We start from the raw sequence: 20,425 nt of genomic DNA, 5'->3' as shown, positions 1-20,425 counted from the left end.
GGAGGGGAGCGGACTTGGGGTTAGGTACGGGGTTCGATTGTGATATACCTTTGCGACAGTGCCGCAGTTTGTTGTTCTTGTTCCTGCATTGTTGTAAATGGCTTTTTGCAATTGTTGAATGCATATATGACTTGTCTCTCTATGTAGGACCAGGACGCATTGTCTCTTCAAGCCATGAGTATGTAAAGACATCCGAGGTCATTGCGCCTGCTACTTGTACTCACTGTTATAATGCCCAATGCTGATGACGCACTGATTATGTACTAGACGGCCGAACATGACAGAAGTGCTGTATTTCTTGCAATGGCGCACCTATTGTAATGATGCAATAGTTTTTCTAAAATGTGGAAAACAAAAAAATGAAATGCCAATAAACAGAGTTGACAAAAAAACAAGTAACGCTTCACAGTAATTCAATACTGTTAGAAGTACAATAAAGCAGCTTGCGTACAGAAAAACAAACAAAATGGATACAAAAACTGGAAAATAAAAATAGATGAAACAGAACAGTAACCAAAATTGTACAAAATAAGATAAAATGATGCAGACTTTGCACAAAAGGGTACTAGATTAGTAGAAGCCATAATAGGACATATATGGGATAGATTTTAAAATAAGGCTGAAAGTTTATTGATTAAGCCATCTCGTTTCTGTCTCACCTTAAGACAAATTACTCCGAATGAAAAGTTACAAGATTAGAAAAAATGGAGCCTGTAGGACCTCTGCAGACTGTGCTGTGTTATGTTATGTTAATGTGTTTTGTATAGTGCTGGAATACCCGGAGGTGTCTTGGTGCTGCCTTGCATGAAGCCAGAATCAAGAGGGTCTAAGGAAGAGGGGGAAGCCTAGTGATTGAAGAGCCTGGTATTCAAGATCTTTCTAAATTGAAGGAGGTTTTGTGCTTCTTTGAGGTTAAGAGGAAGGGAATTCCAGATATTTGCAATGTTGGTCACAAAGCTTTTTCGACTCCAAAGGGCTTTCTTGAAAATTGGGACTATCACATATTTTGCATCCTAGTAGAAAAGTGATCTAGAAAACCTAGATCATTTAAAATTCTGGATAAAAAATGCTGGCCCAAAATTATGCACAGCCTTATAGGCAATGCAAAAGGCCTTAAAAGAAGTCGACAAGAAGTCGAAAAGTCTGTCAAAAATTGACAGGGGGTAGCTCTCTTCACGAATCGGGGCTGGCTGGCGTGGAAAGAAAATAACTGAAGTCAGCGCACCGGAGTGACAATTATATTGAAGACGCGGACGTCATGACGACGACTTACGCGGCACCGACAACGTCAGGTAGTCTCAACCGACGCCACCTACCCGCGCACAGGGGTACTGCTAGGAAAAATCTTCCAGATCCAGACTGACGCCTGGAAGTTAAAAGGTAAAGAATCTGCGGCTAGATGTCTATCACATACTACAAACTGTGAGGTTAAAATCAAAATACAAACTGAGTCCGGCAACCCCTTGTTGCTGCTGTTAGGGAACTACTGGTAAATGAAACAGTAATTACATTAAATGGTGCAACAGTTCCAAATCATAAATGAAATTAAAAGCAACAAGATGGTACTGGGAATCAGGCACCTCCCAAATACAAGGAGATGAAAACAGATGCCAGAATAGTTTAAAACAACGCTACCAAAGAGTTGCTGCATATTGTTTTTGCAGATTCAATGCCACAATAGATCAGGAACATCCAATGCAGGGATCTCCCACCTGCATCAAGGAGGGCCAGATCCACACAAGATTTTCAGGATACCTACATTCGAAGTTTACATAGACTGAGAGGCTTATCCACAAACCCTTTGCGCCACCAGTATGTCACTTTTTCAAATATTTACAAGCCCCTTGTGCCGCTTTTAATAAGCCCCTGAATCTTAATGTACACAAATGATAGTCAGTTTTACCCAAGAGAAGGCATGGAATTGGCCTTTCTGAATAACACTGTTCTAATGCATTTCAATGGTTCTTTTGGCTAGGGCATGCCATTTACAAACCAAGACTCATTTCAGGAAATTCTAATAATGGAGAAGACCCTACCCAAGCTACCTTTTGCATTCAACCATGCCTTTCTGTCAAGACATATCAGATTGTAGTTTCTCTTGGAAACCGGGTAGTGTTTTATATGCAATTCTCGGGTTGCAAGCTGAACACCGCTAATAGCCTTTCGCCCGTTTTCAGTGAATCTGCATGTTATTTTGTTTGCTCTTTGGGGGAAGGATTTGTGCAGGTCAAACTAGTAACTGAAATTCCTTGAGTGGGACTGCATTTATGTGCTCTGCCTCCAAGGTTTACATCTATTTGTGTCAGTTATTTCCAATCAGAAGTAAAACTTGAAGACATATGTAAAAACATATACATACTTTTCATACAAAACAAAAGATAGCTGAACTTCAGATTATCAAATAATGTCTGAGCAAAAAGGAAAACACATTAGAATATTAAAAAACAAAGGGGGGAATTCAAATGAATGTGACCAATGAGTCTTTCTTATTTACACTGATAAAAGCACATAGGTCAATCTGGATCCTAATCATTAGTGGTGTTGTGAGCTTCAAGATCGAAAAGATCCTATTTGTCTCATCTAAACTTGTGCAATACACTTTACAATGCAAAAACTGGCTGATTATCCTCAAGAGTACGAAAACTCACAGCGACCTGGATCGAAACAGCTTTAAAAGCTTTTGAAGAGGAACACACCAGGATGCGCTTAATAAAGTGCGTTTTGATCTCACCAGTACAATTGTTAAAAGGGATTGTGGCTGAAGTCAAGGTTGCACATCACAGTTTTCAGTAACGATGTAGTAACCAGACAAGGTATCTTTTTATGCAATTCTTCTAATATTGTTACTCTTTCAGCATGCCAAAAAGAAGTAGTATCCTCTGACATAGCTTACTGGTCAATTCAGGATCAAAGATAGCCTTTGTTAAAAAGGGGAGTTCCATCATGTACGCCCAATACTAGGTTATTGCACCTTTTCCGCTTCAGCAGACGTGGAAATGTATCATGGTTTCTGCTTTATTAAAATACATTTGTTTATCAACTGTATTTTTGTATAGATTAGTGTCTTTATTAATCTATACTACTATTATAAAGAGAGAACTTGCACCTTTGAGCCAGGTAAACTCGAAAACTACACCACCAATCTGAACACCCAAGACATCTTAGAAAACCTCAGGGCGAGCAGAATGACATAGGCTACATAAAAATAAAAAATAAACATTGTTTAAAATATTTACAAATAAAAATAAAGTAGTCCCTTGCAAGTAGCGCCGGCGGAGACGTATGCGTGAGGGGAGTAGCGTAGTTCACGAGCAACAGGAAGAGCGAGACATGAGGAGCGTCTGCGTGAGGGGAGAACATGAGCGCCGGGAGGAGCTGCGGAGCGTTGAGAAGCGGAGGAGCAGTGGCAGCGCGGCCGAGGCGGGCGGGAGGCTCGAGGCGCGAGGCGGGAGGCGCTATGCCCAATGTCGGGGCGGGGGGCGGCGGGCTCAAGGCGGGAGGCGGTATAGCCAATGTCGGGGCGGGAGGGATGCAGACTGGGCAATGTCGGGGGGGGGGGGCACAGAGGCTTAAAATGCTGCCCCCAGCCCCTTTCTGCCCCAGGCAACGATGGGGCGGGCTGCTAGTATACATTAAATATCTTATTAATTCATCAAAGTGTTTCTATTTTCTTCATCTTTATCACATTGTTGGTAGTTCACAATGCTCCAATGCATTTAGGACCACTAAAATGGTGTTTCCTCTGGGACAATCGCATAAGTTTATGCTCCTATGAAAAGATAAAGGGCAAAATAGAAACTAGATATGGGGGGCATTTACAAAAGGACTAATCCAGGATTAAGAAAGCGTGTGCAGATCTTATGATGAGCAAAAAGTGTATTCTTCGGACACACAAGCGTGTTAGAGAGACTGCAATTCAGAACAAGAGCAATGTTTCACTTTTCTAGAGAGTGAGGGCATCCCAGCACATAGAACATGCCATCACATCCAATAATGTTTTGCCAATCAGAATTACGAAATGAGTAATAATTATAACACCCTTATTTTTGTCAGTTCAAACCGGGCACAATTTATTTGGGGAAACAGTCCAGTAAAAACATGCAGAATTCAGTGTGTTAAATAAAAATTCTACATGTTATGCCAAGTTTCGAAGTTGGAAATTCAGAATAGGAGGTACTTACCACACCCAGTAAAAACTCACCGACAGTAAAGGCACTTACTGGGTCTGGTAAATAACCATGCCTGATTCTGCAAAGAGTCTTAGAAGCATATGCCCATTTTATGGGCTTTGCAGCACCCTAGTGAATGCATTCACTTTATCTGCATTTACAGGTAAAGTTATATAAACAAGAGATTTCGTTATTTTTACGAGAAATAGGATATGCCATGTTGTTAAATCTAGAATTTGCAATTTAAAATCAACAGTTTGAAGGGAAAATTGATCGAAGTCGCTCTCTCCAAACGGAAACAAAAACAAAATCTTTGAGGAGCAGGCAGTACTCTATTGAGAACATAATCAATGAAGCCCTTTGACTAAGTGTTCTCATAAATGAATGAAGTGAGTGATCAGAGAAAAGATGGCCACTGACACTCCTTAAACTTCCAACAATTAATTATTTTTTGGCATTTTCTGCTTTACCACAAAATAGGGCAGGGTGTCGGTGAGAAGCTGGCTTGGTATATGATGCACACTTATGCAAGTGGGCACTCTGCACCAATCCAGTCAACCCTTATGGTTATTTTAGTGGTCTTAGACAACCTTAGAAAGCTATCTAAGTGGTAGCTGTGGAGCGCAGCCTTCAGGCTTCGTCCACAAGGAGTGTAAATCAGCTTGTTTTACATACTCTTATTGATATAGATTGAGTGAAAAAGAACCACACAGTTTATTTATAAAAATATGTATTTATTATATAACACTCACTAACACATACAGGTAACTCCTAGCCGGAGACAGACCCAATACTTTTCAATAGAAACAAGTAAGTAGCACGTAATACACAGTGGTCACAAGGGGAGGACCAAACCATTTAATAAATTAGTGGAATGCGAACCAAGACTCGAGTCAAGACTGTGCCCAGAATATGTAGAATTGCCAGAGTGCAGAGTGGGAACGCAACTGGATGGTCAATAGAAAGTCAATGGGTAAGCCGCGGTTGCAATTTTAAAGAAGAAGGACCCTTCAGTGGACCCTGAAGAAACCCTGTGGAAGACAGAAGACTGGAGAGCCACCCTACGCTTGGATACCTAAGGAACCAGGATACCGGAACCCAGGGAAGCCGGATGCACAGGTGTGAAGTGGCATCGGAAACCGCCGTGGAGTCCCATCGAGGACTTCAGAAAGATGTTGCTGGAGAAGGTGAAAGTGTCCGGTGGAACCCAAAGGTGGCTTCAAGCTGTGAAGAACATACAAGCAGAGGGGACAGAGTCTATGCCACTCAGGAGTGACCAGGAGGCACGGAAGACAAATGCCCATCGATGACGGGTGCTGCAAGGGAGCCAAGGGTGACTTAGTACTGCAGCTGTGTGGACCAGGAGATGCTGTGGAAGACCAGGAGCCATACACGAGCTGTCCCATGTTGAATGTCAAGAGTTGAGGGGGTTGGTGTCCGGCGGGAGCACCAACAAGCCTTGGTAACAGTAACCAACGTGGAAGTGGAGAAAGGTGCAATGTCGGGACCAGCAAGGTCCAGGAGACTCCACAAGGAGGGGAGCCAGGGCAAGCACTGAGCAATCAGGGGAGCCCAAAGAATACAAAATTGACCCTCAAGAGGACCCACAGGCCGGAGCAACTGGAGTCGTGAGAGGAACTCAAGCAGCTCACCAAAGAAGCAGGGCCACGTTGCAAGTCTACCGACTTGTCACTTTGACACCATCTCCCACAGCATTATAATACAACGGCTTTGGGAGATTGGGGTAGGAGGAAACGCCCTAAAATGGTTCACCAGTTACCCATCCGACCATGTAACTGCTGTTCAGATTGGCAAAAAAATTGCATGTGAGAGACCTGTCAAGATGGGTGTGCCGCAGGGCTCTATCTTGAGCCCAATGCTTTTTAATGTATATATGATGCCGTTGGCTAGGGTGATCAGAGCCTACAGCTTTGATATTCTATCCTATGCGGACGATACCCAGATTCTGATCACACTGGGTCCGGACCCCAATGAAACCAAACAACGTTTTAAAAATTGCATGACCCATGTTGAAGTGGATGAGTGTAAACCACCTCCAGTTAAATGGCAGCAAGTCAGAGATTATGCTCTTTGGCAAAGCTGCGGAACACAGGACACATGACTGGTGATAACTCAATTTTGGTCTTTGCCCGACCCCTAAGGAAACAGTCCGGAATCTTTGTTTTTACATGGACAATCAACTATCCATGAAAAACCAAATCAATCGTTGGCACATGTTTTGGAGTAATGCGCAGTCTGAAGAAGGTTTTTAAGTGGATACCTAAAGAGGCATGGAACCCACTAGTGCAGGGACTAATATAATAGAATGGACTATGGGAATGCATTGCTATTCTCAATAAATGAAAACCACCTGAATAGGCTCCAGGTTCTTCAGAACACTGCAGCCCAGTTAGTTCTCAACCTTCCGCGAAGATCCTCTATTGCTCCTGGTCAAAAAATCCTTCACTGGCTCCCAGTGAAAAAGCGAATTCTCTTTAAAACTCTATGCCTGGTTCACAAGCATATGTATGGAAATGGTCTCAAGTACTGGTCTCAAAAGCTAAGCTGGTAACAGCCTTGTAGAAAGGAAAATGCTACTTACCAGTATGCATCTGTTCTTGGCATGTAGAGCTGCAGAGTCGTACACTATGCATTAGATCGCCACCTGGTGTTGGGCTCGGATGATTGCAGGTTGTTGTCTTCTTGGAGAAGTCTTTGTAGTCACAATATAGGTGACTCCTCCCTTGGACAATACTGCGCATGGGCATCGGCTCCATCCTTAGATTGTTTTTCACCATGATGGGAAATGATGGAGTTAGTAGACATACAGTAAGAAAAAAAGATGTCCATGCGTGTGCATCTAAGTAAGATGAGAACTGGAATGGATACAAGTACGGGGAGGCGGGAGGGCGTGTACGACTCTGCAGCTCTACATGCCAAGAACAGATGCATACTGGTAAGTAGCATTTTCCGTTCGAGGCATATGAGCTGCAGATCGTACACTATGCATTGATTGTGCAGCAATGTCACCCCTAGCGGTGGTCGATTGTATCCATTGCAGTAGTCTGAAATAGTGTTCTAAGGACAGCCTGGCATACTGCAGCTTGGCTTGCAAGTCAACACAATAGTGTTTAGTGAAGGTGTGTGGTGTAGACCATGTTGTTACCTTACATATGTCCTCCAGTGGTATATTTCCTAAGAAAGCCATAGAGGCTCCTACTTTGCGAGTGGAGTGTGCTCTAGGAGGAACTGTTAGTGTGCGTTTAGTTTTTTGATAGCATATTTGTATACACTTTGCAATCCACCTGGCAATCCCACCTTTAGAGATAGGGTTGCCTTTGTGTGGAGGAGAGAAAGATACAAACAATTGTTTTGTCTTTCTAAAGGATTTAGTTCTATGTAGTATAGTAGAGCTCTTTTAACATCTAAAGTGTGTAAGGCCCATTCTGCTACGGAGTCTGGGTTTTGGAAAACACAGGTAACTCTACAGATTGGTTTAGGTGAAAAGGTGAGAAAACCTGGTAGTAATTTTGGATTAGATCTGAGAACCACTTTATTGGGATGTATTTGAAAAAATGGTTCTTGTATAGTCAACGCTTGTATTTCACTTACTCTTCTGAGCGAGGTGATGGCAACAAGCAAAGCAGTTTTCCATGTGAGAAATTGCAGTTCACATTTATGCAGAGGCTCAAAAGGGGGTCCCAAGAGTCTCGTAAGGACAAGATTTAGGTTCCATACTGCAGAAGGTGGCAGTCTGGGAGGGATTATTCTTTTTAATCCTTCCATGAATGCTTTGATTGCAGGTACCCTAAAAAGAGACAGGTGTTGCCTGTTTTGTAAATAGACTGCAATTGCTGCAAGATGTAGGCGTATGGAAGAGTATGCCAAATTAGACCTTTGTAGATGTAAAAGGTAACAAATGATATTTTGGATGGAGGCATCCAGTGGATCAATGTGATTATGTTATATATAAATTGCAAATCTTTTCCATTTAGCGGCATAACACGCTCTGGTAGTAGGTCTCCTGGCCTCTTTAATGATGTTCATGCAGTCTGGTGGTAGGTTGAGATAACCAAACTCTAAGACTTCAGGAGCCAGATCGCCAAATTCAGTTGGTTTGGGTCTGGATGTCTGATTTCTCCATGGTTCTGTGTTAACAGCGAGGGTGTGAGCTGTAACTTTTGATGTGGAATCAGGGAGAGGTCTAGTAGTGTGGTGAACCACGGCTGGCGTGCCCACGTGGGAGCTACTAGTATGAGCGGGAGCTACTAGTATGAGCTTGAGAGACTGTTAATTGAGCATGCGCACCACTAGTGGAAAGAGGGGGAGAGGCGGAAAAGCGTACTCAAATCTGCCTTACCAGTTCATCCATATTGCATTGCCCTTGGACCGTCGGTGTAGGAACCTGGCGGCGAAGGTTGGGCATTTTGCATTTTCGTGGGTGGCAAACAGGTCTATGTGTGGGTGCCCCCACTGCCAGAAGAATGGCTGAAGAACTTGTGGATGTAGCTCCCATTCATGAATCTGTTGCGACTGCCGACTTAACAGATCCGCTATCTGATTGTGAACCCCAGGAAGGTGTTCCGCTAACAGATATGTTTTTAGGAATGGCCTATCTCCAAATGTTCTGTGCGAGCTGGGACAGTTGCAGAGTGTGTCCCCCCTGTTTTTGTATATAGTACATCGCTGTCATATTGTCCATCCGGATTAAGACAACTTTGTTCTGTACTTGAAGTTGAAAAGATTTGAGTGCCAAGAATATCGCTAGCAACTCTGGATGGTTAATATGGAACAGCTTTTGTTGGTTGTTCCATCAACCTTGAGTAGCATGGTGTAACAGATGGGCTCCCCATCCTGTGAGGGATGCTTCTGTTGTGAGCACTATCTGTGGAACAGGCACGAGGAACGGCCATCCTCTTGTCAAGTCTTTGGTGTTCCACCATTGCAGAGAGCGATGCGTACAGCTATCTACCAACACCCGGTCTGTGAGCTGACCTTGAGCCTGATTCCACTGTTATGCTAGACATTCCTGTAATGGACGCATTTGCAGTCTTGCATGTGGTACTATGAAGATGCAAGATGACATCATGCCTATTCACCTCATGAACACTTTTGCCTGGAGAGACTGCTGGTGCTGGAAAGTGGAGACTAAGGCTTGAATGCTCTGTATCCTGGCTGGACTGGGATACGCTAGAGCTGTAGACGTGTTTATGGTAGCTCCTAGATACTGATGCACGTGTGAAGGCTCTAGGTGCGACATTGTGTAGTTGATCGTAAACCCCAAGTTGTGCAACAGTTGAATTGTCTGCTGAGTGTGTTGTACACATTGGTGGAATGACTTGGTGTTGGACCTGGGATCTCTAAGTCACATAGGGTAGCTTGGCACTAAATGGGAAGGCTTAATTCAAAGGCACATGCGTTAAGTTTGCGTCACACCCTTCAGTAACATACCGTCCCTCCACTAGAAAAGAAAGACACCACACCTTCTTAGGAAAATACGGGTTGTTTTATAAAAGTTCTCTTGCAATATTCAAAATTCAGAGTATCAATTTCACTCCATCCATTCCCTTCTTACATCCATAAGGTTCCAAAATTTACATTCTTAAAATTGCCTTATACAGTAGAAAACTATTCAGTACTCAGATTTAAGTTATTACTTTTTCTTGCCACAAATTTCACAGTACAATTAGTTGTGCATTTTTCATTGACAATTGAGAAGGTTTAAGCAGACAGTACTTTACCCAAATAAATCAGGACCATCAATTTGCTCGTTAATACAATAAAACAGCAGGCCTTTCCCCACTAGCATACAAGGAGACTTATCTAGACAGCTGTATGATTTAAGGAACCAGACAAGTTAATCCAACATCTTGTCCTGTCCACGGAGCTATTCCTACCGAACTGCCCTGTTTAGCCTCTTCACCTTAGCCCCACTGCCTCTCCTAGAGTTGCCACACTTCTATGGTCTGTAAGAATCCTTCCCACAGAAGTCACCCTAGCTGGACTGTCAAGAGATTACTCGTTCAGCCCTCTGAGGGATTCTTTTACTGACAACACTTTCACCCTTGCCTCTCCCTCGGGACTGCCGGCGGTTGAAGGGCCTGTCACGGCAGCTCCTGCGGCCTCCGCCCACTCTCCCCGCTTACTTGAAGAGTTCTATGGCTGTCTCAGAGTCCTGTCCCCAGTACTCGTCCAGCGGCTGTCTTCGCTGCAGGCCGGGGGACTTGCGTTCTTCCCACTGCGGTTCGAGGAAAAGGGGGGGGAAGAAGGAAATCCGGCGTTCCTCACCGCTCTTGACTGAACTTCGGGAATCCTTCTTTCACCGGCTCCTTCCGTCGCAGACCCCGCCTTCTCTCCGCCTACCTCACTGTCGGACGGCCTCCTCCAGGGTCGCGGCTGACTTCTTCCTCCTTAGCTACGCCTCAGCCCTGCCTCCTGTCACGACGTCACGCTGCTCACGGCGTTTCCTTGATTCCGGCAACACAGCTGGCCGAGTCCGCCTGAGCCGATTCTTTCGTCTCCTCGGCAGCTTTTACGGGGCTCTCCTGCCTCCGATGCTCGTCCACAGAGCTCGCTTAGCTGTCTCCTCAGCCACTTTGGAGGGAGCACCCCCAAAACGGCACACCTCGGCGCGGTCGGGGGCCACAGCACACCGTGAGTGAACCCACGATCTCAGGGACTCCTGCGCCTCGCTCCCCACAGTAAACTCAGGTTGTCTTTAGGTGCACTGGGCATCCGCAGTTAGTCTGGAGTAACTCTGTGTAGAAGGGCTGGGTCAAATAGCAGGGGGAAAACGTCATACAAGTAGGCAGCCGATCCAAGGAACGACCTCCCTTTGCTTAATGCGCCTCTCTCCTGACAACTTAGCCTCACTCCTCCTGTGACCAGGTTCCACAACACCCTCTGGTCACTACTCAAAATGGCTGCCCTGTCCCTGGCCTTATATAGGCTAGCCTCAAATCACTAGAACCAGCTGGAAGGTTCTAGAGCCTCCCTATGTCTTCCTATGGGCCCCCCTATTTCCTGAAGTCCGTTATGGCAGTTATTAGCCACCATTTTGTGTGACTTGAAAATCCAGTCAGAAAGGCACCTAGGCCTCAGGGAAAAAGGACTATGAGGGCAAAGAGCATCTAACCCCTAGGTCAATACCTCAAAAATTCAGTGGACGTAAAAAGATAAAAAGGTTTTGAAGGGCATAAAGGGAACAAAAATTAATAATAAAAGGGAGGGACCACCCAAAGGGCTGACAGGTCTAACACTTGGCTTTTATGAGCCAATCGTCCAGATAAGGGAAGACATGTATTTGTTGTCTTCTGAGATGTGCTGCTACTAATGCTAAGCACTTTGTGAACACCTGTGGTGCTGTTGTGACACCAAACGGAAGGACTTTGAACTGATAGTGTTGTCCTTGTATTACAAACCGTAGGTACTTCCTGTGAGCAGGATGTATTGGGATGTGAAAATAGGCGTCCTTCAGGTCTAGTGTTGAAAGGAAAATCGCCTTGTTGCAGTAGTGGGAGCACTTGTTGCAGAGTGATATGAAAATGATCTGATTGTACGTAATGGTTGAGGGGCCTGAGGTCGAGAATTGGTCTCAGTGTCCCGTCCTTTTTGGGAATTAGAAAATAGAGCGAGTAAACCCCTGTTCCTTGTTCCTCTAATGGGACTAGTTGAATAGCATCTTTTTGTAGAAGTGCTAGAACATCTTGTTGAAGCAGGTGATCTGTGGACATAGGACGCTGCCTGGGTGGTATATTTGGGGGGGTTGCTGCAAGTTCTAGGCAGTAGCCATGTTGGATAATCTGTCTCACCCACCTGTCCGTTGTGATGGAGTTCCAGACAGGCAGGAACAGTGTTAATCTGCCCCCCACAGGAGTGGAATGCTGTTGGAGGAGCAGTGGGAAGTCACTGTTTAGTTGTGGAGGAGGAGCGATTGCCGTTACCGCGTCCTCTTCTCTTGTTATTATTGCCCCTGTATCCTCCTCTAAAATACCCTTTGTTAGAGGATGTACAAGTCTGAGTTTTGAAAGGTGTTGTTGTATCTGCTCCAGTTTGTTTGGAGCCTCCTCTATAAAAGGAGCGACGAAAAGAACCTCTAGTCTGTGTGGACTGTAGAGCTTCCATTGACATTGCAGTGTCTGTGTCTTTCTTCATTTTCTCCAGTGTAGTGTCTACTTCTGGGCCAAACAATTGGTTTTGGTTGAAAGGCTGGTTCAAGATTGTGGTTTGCACCTCTTGTTTGAACCCTGAAATGCGCAATAATGCATGTCTTCTGAGTATGACACTAGTATTTACGGTTCTAGCAGCTGTGTCTGCGACATCTAGAGCACACTTTATAGAGGCATTTGAGATTAATTTGCCTTCTTGTATGAGCTCTGTTGCCTGATCTTTATATTGATCTGGAAGGTGTTGTAGTAGTGTCTCTTATTGGTCGTAATGAGCCCTGTCATAACGTGATCGAAGGGCTTGCGTATTGGCAATGCGCCATATATTTGTACCTTGTGCCGCTTTTCTTTTACCTGACGCATCAATAACTTTGGATTCCTTGTCAGGTGGTGGCGTTTCACCAGAAATCTGTGAATTCGCTTGTTTTCTTGCATTGGACACTACTAAGGAGTCTAATTGAGGGTGTCCTTTAATATAGGCTGGATCAGCGGGTGCAGGCCAATATTTCTTTTCTATTCTTGGATTTAGTACCCTAGTGCGTACAGGATCTTTGAATATTTCTGGAGCATGCTTAATGACTCCCTTGATCATGGGAAGAATTGGAGTAGATCTGTGTGATGGCTCAAATGTGTCTAACAGACAATCTTCTTCAATGTCATCAGAATGCATTGTGACATTGTGGTAAAGAGCAGCTCTGTGTAAGAGGTGGTTAAACCCAATGCTGTCTTCTGGTGGAGAAGGCTTTGACGGGTATAACTGTGGATCAGGGATATCAGGCACATTATGTGGTGGAAAAGTGTAGACATCCTCATCTAAAGGATATGTATTTGGGTCTACATGTGGATCCTCTCCACCACCTTAGTCATACTCCTCATCAGTCTGTGGTGAATGTGATGATGCAGGAGAGGGGACAGGAGAGATTTGAGGTGATATGTAAGGAGGGACAGGAGAGGAAGGAGATACAGGAGAAGGAGAGTGCATAGGAGAAGTTGCACAGTCCTTCTTGGCAGGACCCACATATGGAGGTGGTGTTGCTGCTGGTCTCTTTTTTATGAGGTATAGCACCTACATGTCCAGTCTTTGGGTTTATGTAGATCTTCTTTTGTTTAGGATCTGGTCTAAACAGTTCCTCTACAACCTTCTTCGGCGTCGACTTTTTCGGCTCCGACAGAGATTGCTTTTGGCGTTTTGCCTTGGGAGGTGCTGCAGCGTCCTGTGGCAAAGTCTTTGGTGCTGAAGGTGTTGTTTTCGGCTTGGTAGGCGTGTCTGAGGACTTGGGAACCTCGGAATCAGGCTTTGTGGGTGCTGGCACCGGAGCAGGAGTCTTCGGAGTGGAAGCTGGCCTGGTTGGCTTTGTGGCGTCGGGCGCTGGCTTTCCCTCTTTAGGTTTGGAAGCGGACGGCTTCGGAGCCGGAGCTTCTTTCGGTGCCTGTACCTCTTTAGGTTTCAGCGTCGAAGGATCTTTTATTTTCGGGGCTGAAGGGTCTTTCGCTTTCAGTGCCGAAGGGTCTTTTGACCACGGTGTCGAAGGGTCTTTGTGTTTCGGTGCTGATGGAGGTGGTGGAATCGGCACGTGTGGCTTGCTCGGTGCCGAAGCACCTGAAGGCGTAGTTGTTTTCCTCAAAGACGAGCTCGAAGGCTGGGATTTAGGAGGAAGTACTTGGTCTCGACTGGGCCCCTTGGGCGGAGTGCTGACATTCGCCTTTGGCTTGGGCTGTGCATGTGGTGCAGGGGCAGTAGTACTCACAGGTTGACGTGATGGAATCGAGTGGTCCGAATCCTCTGCCTCTGATATGATCTGGAGATCAGCCGAATCCTCTTCCGGAACGAGCGGAACCTAGTCGTCGAAGATATCCTCCGGTGCTGGGGCTGATCTCCTCATTTCGTGTCGACGGGCCCTCCGATCCCGGATGGTCTTTTTCGATCTGAAGGATGCACAAGCTGTGCAGGTCGACTCGTCGTGATCTGGCGATAGACAGAGGTTGCAAACCTCGTGGTGATCGCTATGTGGAAATTTTGCTCGCATACCGGGCATTTCTTGAACGGAGTTCTTTCCATGTGGTGTAGGCCGCACGGCGTCGATAGGCCCAGCGGCCCGCGTCGATGAACCGGAATCAAGTCGATGGCGTCGAAAATTGTATTTGATGTCGATATTAGTTATAGGAAGTTTTTGCGCTTCAAAGTTGCAGAAAAAGTTTTTCTAGCCGGAGCGGAGAAACTTTCATCCGAACCCAGTGGCGGAAAAAAAACATCTAAGGATGGAGCCGGTGCCCATGCGCAGTATTGTCCAAGGGAGGAGTCACCTATATCGTGACTACAAAGACTTCTACAAGAAAACAACAACCTGCAATCATCCGAGATCAACACCAGGTGGCGATCTAATGCATAGTGTACGATCTGCAGCTCATATGCCTCTTCGTATCATCCCTGAACACAGCTGCTTTCATAAGAAACCTGGCTTTTTGGAAATTAAACCACCATTAATCATCTTGTCAGAGCCGTCTGCAAGCGCCATGAGACTCTTCAGGTGCGATATGTGCGCGATACAAATGTCCTTGACTTGACAAGTTTTCCCTGGAGGACGAAGATCTTGATCCCTGGAGGTGCTTGAGGCTGGGGCTACTGGGAGCCCAATGATTTTGATGGAAGGAAGCCAACAAGCCTTTGGAACTGCAAGTTGACAGTGCACAGGGGTTCGGTTCCTGCGGCTCCAACGAGGGATACATACTGGCCTCAAACTTGGTGAGAGGACAGGTCAGCCCTCGAGGGATGTGGAGAATCACCACCTGTGTTTCTGAGCCTTTCAGAGTCCGTGGGAGCTCAGGATCAGCAGACTGTGGTGGTGCCTGCAGATGCAGGGAAGTGACTCCTTCACTTAAAGGGAGATTCCTTCAGGTGTCTTGGATGCTGCCCACAGGCCTTAGAAGGTTCCTGTATGGTGCACAGGCCCGGTCGTTGCACCAGACTATCTGGGCGAGGAGATCAGGAGCAGCAAGAATCTTCCCGGTTGCAGCCTTGATGCCAAGAGCAAAGTCCAGTGAAGTCTAGAGTGCCCAGACAGTCGAAGAATTAGTGGTGTCTTGTCCCACGACGAATCTAGGGACCCAACCACAGGTAAGCCCTTAAATACCCTAAGGAAAAGGTTGGGATGATTCAGGGGTCCCTCCCAAACCAGAGACTGGACAAGGGGGAGCATATTCCCCTGTCCTTTGTTCAGTTTCATGCCAGGGCGGGAGCTAACGGCTCCCTGAACTGGTTTGAACTGGACTATGCATGAAGGGCACTAAGTGTGCCCTGCACGCAGACTATGTGGCACTGGCAAATGTTCCCACCCTGCCCCAATACACTAAATCCTGTCTGGGAGGTGGTCACAGCTCCCTGTGACTGGATACCCATTGCTCTGCCTTCCTCTGCCTTCCCCAGCCGGAGGGCAGAAACGTGTCTCTGGCCGGCAGCAGCCCTGGCTTGCTGTCTGGGTCTGGAAGACTGGTACCAGTAGTACTGAGGGCCTAATGGAGGGCCTCATCATACCTCCCACACCGTTTACTTTGTGGGGTATGATTCCAACAAGTTTGATACCAAACATGATAGGATTCGTTGCAGCCAGTTTAGAGATGGTCACCGCATAATGACGCAGTGCCCCTCTATATGTTATATGGCTGCCTCACTTACAACCCGGGAGAATGGATTCCGTAGGTCATAGGGGTATCCTGCTCATGCAGGGGCACCTTCACACTTAGAACCAAGCACCCTGCCCTCAGGATTGCAAAGGCCTCCTATAGGGGTGACTTATAGGTTTTAAAGTGCAATGACCTTAGATATAGGGAAATTTATCATTTGTAAGTGGTGCTAGCACCAGCTTACATGGGCTGCAATGGCAGGCCTGTAGTTGCAAACTGTGTGGCTTCCCATGGGTGGCATAATGCATGCTTCATCCCATGGGGGACTCCTGGTGTACTTATGCCCTGAGTACCTTAGTACCATATACTAGGGACTGATAAGTTTGCACCAGTGTCCAATCTGTGATGTACCCAAGTACTTACTAAACCAATTTAGGGGTGAAAGCTGGGGTCCTGATTAGCATGCTCCCAGTCAGAAACAGTATTACATCAAGCGAAAAGTGGGGGTAACCATGAAAGCAGATCCTACTTTCCTACAGTGTCTTTCTTTTACCTCAATAAAAGATAGAAGTGGTGGCTGGATAATCATTTTCTTTTATGGTCATTAGTGGAGGACTCTTGAGATGCCCTATTTTTCATCAGCTCCTTTACAAAATCAGTATTCTTGGTGTTCCATAAGTGACTGGTACTAAATAGTTTTAGTAGCATTATCTGTGCAATTAATATCAATTTGTGCAACCTTCCTTGCTTGGTGTGACTCCTTAGGCATTTCCTGTACAGTGCAGTCTTCAGGATTATTAGTGGCTAGAATGTATGGCATTAAAGTGATGGTTTAAGACTATTAAATCAAACTACCCTCTGATAAATCATTTGAGCACAATCCATCCAACCATATTAGTTTATTCTTTTATCTAAGCCATTACAGATGGGGCCAACCGTGCACAAATCAATTTTGGCTCTTCATGTACAAGGTAGTCTAACCCAAATTGTTAGGTTATTTATCTTCTAAATGAGAGCACAAGCTACCCCAGACATGCTTTAGTTTTGATGGGTCTCGTTTATGAGTTGCAGCTTAGGTTTCTCTGTGATAGCAAGCTCCAGGGTAATTCACTTAGCATACAAGTGAGGGGACAGATAGAAAAGCTTTAATCAATTTGATCCACTCACAATTACTTTAATACTGCATTTTATTAGGTCTGTGCAAATCACCATTACTTGCTGTAATGTGAACAGAATTTTCCCCATCTAGGTTGTAGTTTAATAACAGTTTAATTGTGTCACAGGGCTGAACTCCATTTTACTCTGACAGAATCCCATTTTTTAGGAAATTAACTGACATAGGTAAATTCGGAATGAGCTTCAACTGTCAGCAAATGTACTCCCAATTCAAGGTTTGTCTTCTTGTAAGATGGGAAATAATTTGTGCCCCTCCTGAACTTTAAAATTGTGCGGGGCACAGTGAATACATGATTTGTACTTAGCTTGACGGGAGTTATGCACAAATGCTGCTAGAATTGCTGTGAATTCTAGGACTCTAATGAAAGTTTATAACCATCCTTAGAGTCTTAGCTTTATAGTATCCAAGGTTTTCTACTCCGCTTAAATAAACTAGATGGCACTTGGCCCACAAGCAAGGCAACTCTATTCTTAATTAGTTTTTTTTAGCTTGATAATTTTATTACAGGTTCACATTCATATAGAGTAAGTATCCTTCAGATACAGTCAAGTCTTCAGGGTGAAAAAAATGGATACCATAAAGCAAAGGTCTCACTAACTTGGAATAGGTACTTATAAAGGTGAATACTTCAGTAAGTTTCCAAAAATAGATCAATCATGGGAAGAAAGAGAGGAGACTGTAGGGCAGGGAGGAGGGGTAGAAAATTATTTATCCAGGCAACACTATAGCCTTTAATGCAAAAACGTTAAGATGTTTCTTAAAAATGCTGAAGTTGCAAAATCCACAGGAAGCCCCACATTGAGATTCTTACATTTCCAACGATTTTGAGCAATAACCTTGCAAAGATCTATTCTGCATATTAAGTTGGATGAAACACCCTAAAGATGGTAATTCACTGCCGTTTATGTATTTTGCTTACTTATGGGCTGAAAATAGCATTGCCGATCACTGCTGATTATACAGGGTAGTGAACAAGTCCTGGAATGGGACATTGTACTTTGTAGAAAATGATGTTTCTAAAACAAATAAGTGCATCAGCACTTTTTCTTGGAAGCAAAATCCAGGTTACAAAATGGAAAAATCTATGGAAAGGGAACTCTTAAGGGAATATATCAATTTACAACAATTTCCATGTGTTTTTGTTGACATGCTCTTTCGACGTGTATGCTTGATGCAGCTGCTTTCTGCAGAATAAGTTTGTGTTTTTCAACTCGTTTTTTAAATCTGCTGAGTTGTACCATGCATAAATGTGAACATCCCGGGTTATTTTATCATAAAGTTTATTTATCAGTTTGTGTGTGTTTTTTTAGCTAATGAGCCATCCTTGACACTTCAGAGCTCGGACTGCTAGGTGACCGACGAGCAGGTGGGAGGTGGGGGTTGGTGCCGAGCATTGGAGTCTTCTCAGAGACGTAACCTAGACTGGCACCAAGACAGACATGTACTCACTGACTAGCCTAGTCAGAGTGCATGCCTGTCTTGGTGTTGTAGAATAATGTCGGGTTTCTTAGAATCGAACTGCAGCAGTATTGAATGAAGAATATCTACTACCACTATATCAAGGTGCGTATATATGACTAAGTGTGGTACCTCAGTATAGTTTGTTTTTTTACTATCAAGCTGCATCAATATTGACTAAAGAATACTATCACTATATTGACAAGGTAATTAAATACGTGTAGATGCGTAGATTTACAATGGCATAATAAATACGCCTGTAACGCTGTTTTGCTGCCTTAGGCTGCTGACGGGCAGTCTTTTGCTTTTCGAGGGAACCTGCTGCGCTCGCCGCATCGCCCTGGTGGGACTCGTGGTCCCAGGGTGCACCACCACTGAATTGGGCACAGCTGCTGCATTTGGGAGGCGCAGACACCGCGCTATAAAGCACCGCCTTGCCCCACGCAACGCGGGCCGCTTGTAACGCTGTTTTGCTGCCCTGGGCTGCTGACGGGCAGTCTTTTGCCTTTTGAGGGAAACAAAATGTCTTCATTATAAATAAACCAAATATAGAGAGCTTCACGTTGTTAAATACCTAAAAAAATGAAGATATCTGTGTTTGTTGTAGGAAAAATGGCCAAATAAAGTGCCGCAAAATTGCAGCTAAATTTCCATATTTGTGCCGCTACATTTCCATTTTTGTGCCACTAAATTTGCTAATCCATGCCGCAATATCCTGGGGGGTCTGTCAGACCCCCCAGGATATAGCGGCATGGATTCGCTTTTGTAAAAATGATGCAATTTCTACAAAAGTGCCGATTTCGCGGGCACTTTTGTAAAAATTGCGGCATTTTTACAAAAGTGCCGATTTTGCGGCAAACCGCTAAATCGCGAAATCCTGGAGGGTCTGCTTAGAGCCCACTGTAGTGGGCTCAGCGAGGGCCATTAACAAGGGAGTGGGTTTTTAATGGCCGGTAGAGCCCGCTACGGAGGCCTCTAAGGCCAATATAACATTCCGTCCCTAGAGGGCAGAGTGTTCTAATTAGTCAAAACATAAGCCTTACGGAGCCAGAGGGAATTTTAATACCCCGAGGCTTCGATAGGGCTTTGTACACAGCAATAGTTGTGAAATGAAAAAAACATAGGAATGTTGCTCTACGGGCTTCTACTGACCAATAGAAGACTGGAGCACTCCACTGTTTTCAATCGAGCACTCAAGATTCCAATGTTCTAATACAGATTAGAATAGGTCACTAATTATTACTTGGCCACATCTCAGAAGAATATTAGACTTAATTTTTTTCTACTACACTAATATGAAAAACATCATTAGCTCATGCTCTATTGTATGACTTCTGTCCAGTACATCAAATATGTTACTAATTAGTAACTGCTCTAATGTAATCATGTGACAACCGTCTCGGAAAAAAGAATTGATGGCCTCCACCCACACCTCCTTTACATTTGCCCCTCTACTGATGTAGACAAAAGCTATAACACCTTAATTTAGGACCTGAAAGCTGACCTGCTACGCTATGACAGGACTCTTTATTATGCATAGTACCACAGTAGCTCTGTGATCCCTTGACATGGCAGTATCAGTAGCTTTATGTTTAGCTTGCAGGTTTCAAGGACATATCTCAACAGAGACAAAGCACTCCACATCAACTCACAGCCACTGACAAGCTGCAGCGGAATGCCTATCATCACATCCCTATGGTCCAAACACCTGCCGGACAATCTACTGGTTGGACAAACTGTTTTGTTTTTTCTACCAATGTTATCAGTAGTAAGGCAAGCAGCCTCGACAAGCAGCACCGCTGAAAGTAGCTGCATTACTGCTCACATCCAATGTT

The 20,425-nt window shown here is 44.8% G+C and overlaps 1 protein-coding gene across 1 annotated transcript in view; it reads right to left on the bottom strand.

Moving 5' to 3' along the window:
* The window catches only part of CEP95 (centrosomal protein 95), a 622,972-nt gene that overhangs the window by 412,782 nt on the left and 189,765 nt on the right, over window positions 1–20,425 (bottom strand). The gene's annotated exons all lie outside the window — the stretch shown is intronic.

Source organism: Lissotriton vulgaris, chromosome 7, assembly GCF_964263255.1.
Source record: "Lissotriton vulgaris chromosome 7, aLisVul1.2, whole genome shotgun sequence".
NCBI classification, from domain to species: domain Eukaryota; kingdom Metazoa; phylum Chordata; class Amphibia; order Caudata; family Salamandridae; genus Lissotriton; species Lissotriton vulgaris.
Note: the sequence above shows the minus strand (reverse complement) of the source record. Positions and strands in the feature narration are given on the sequence as shown.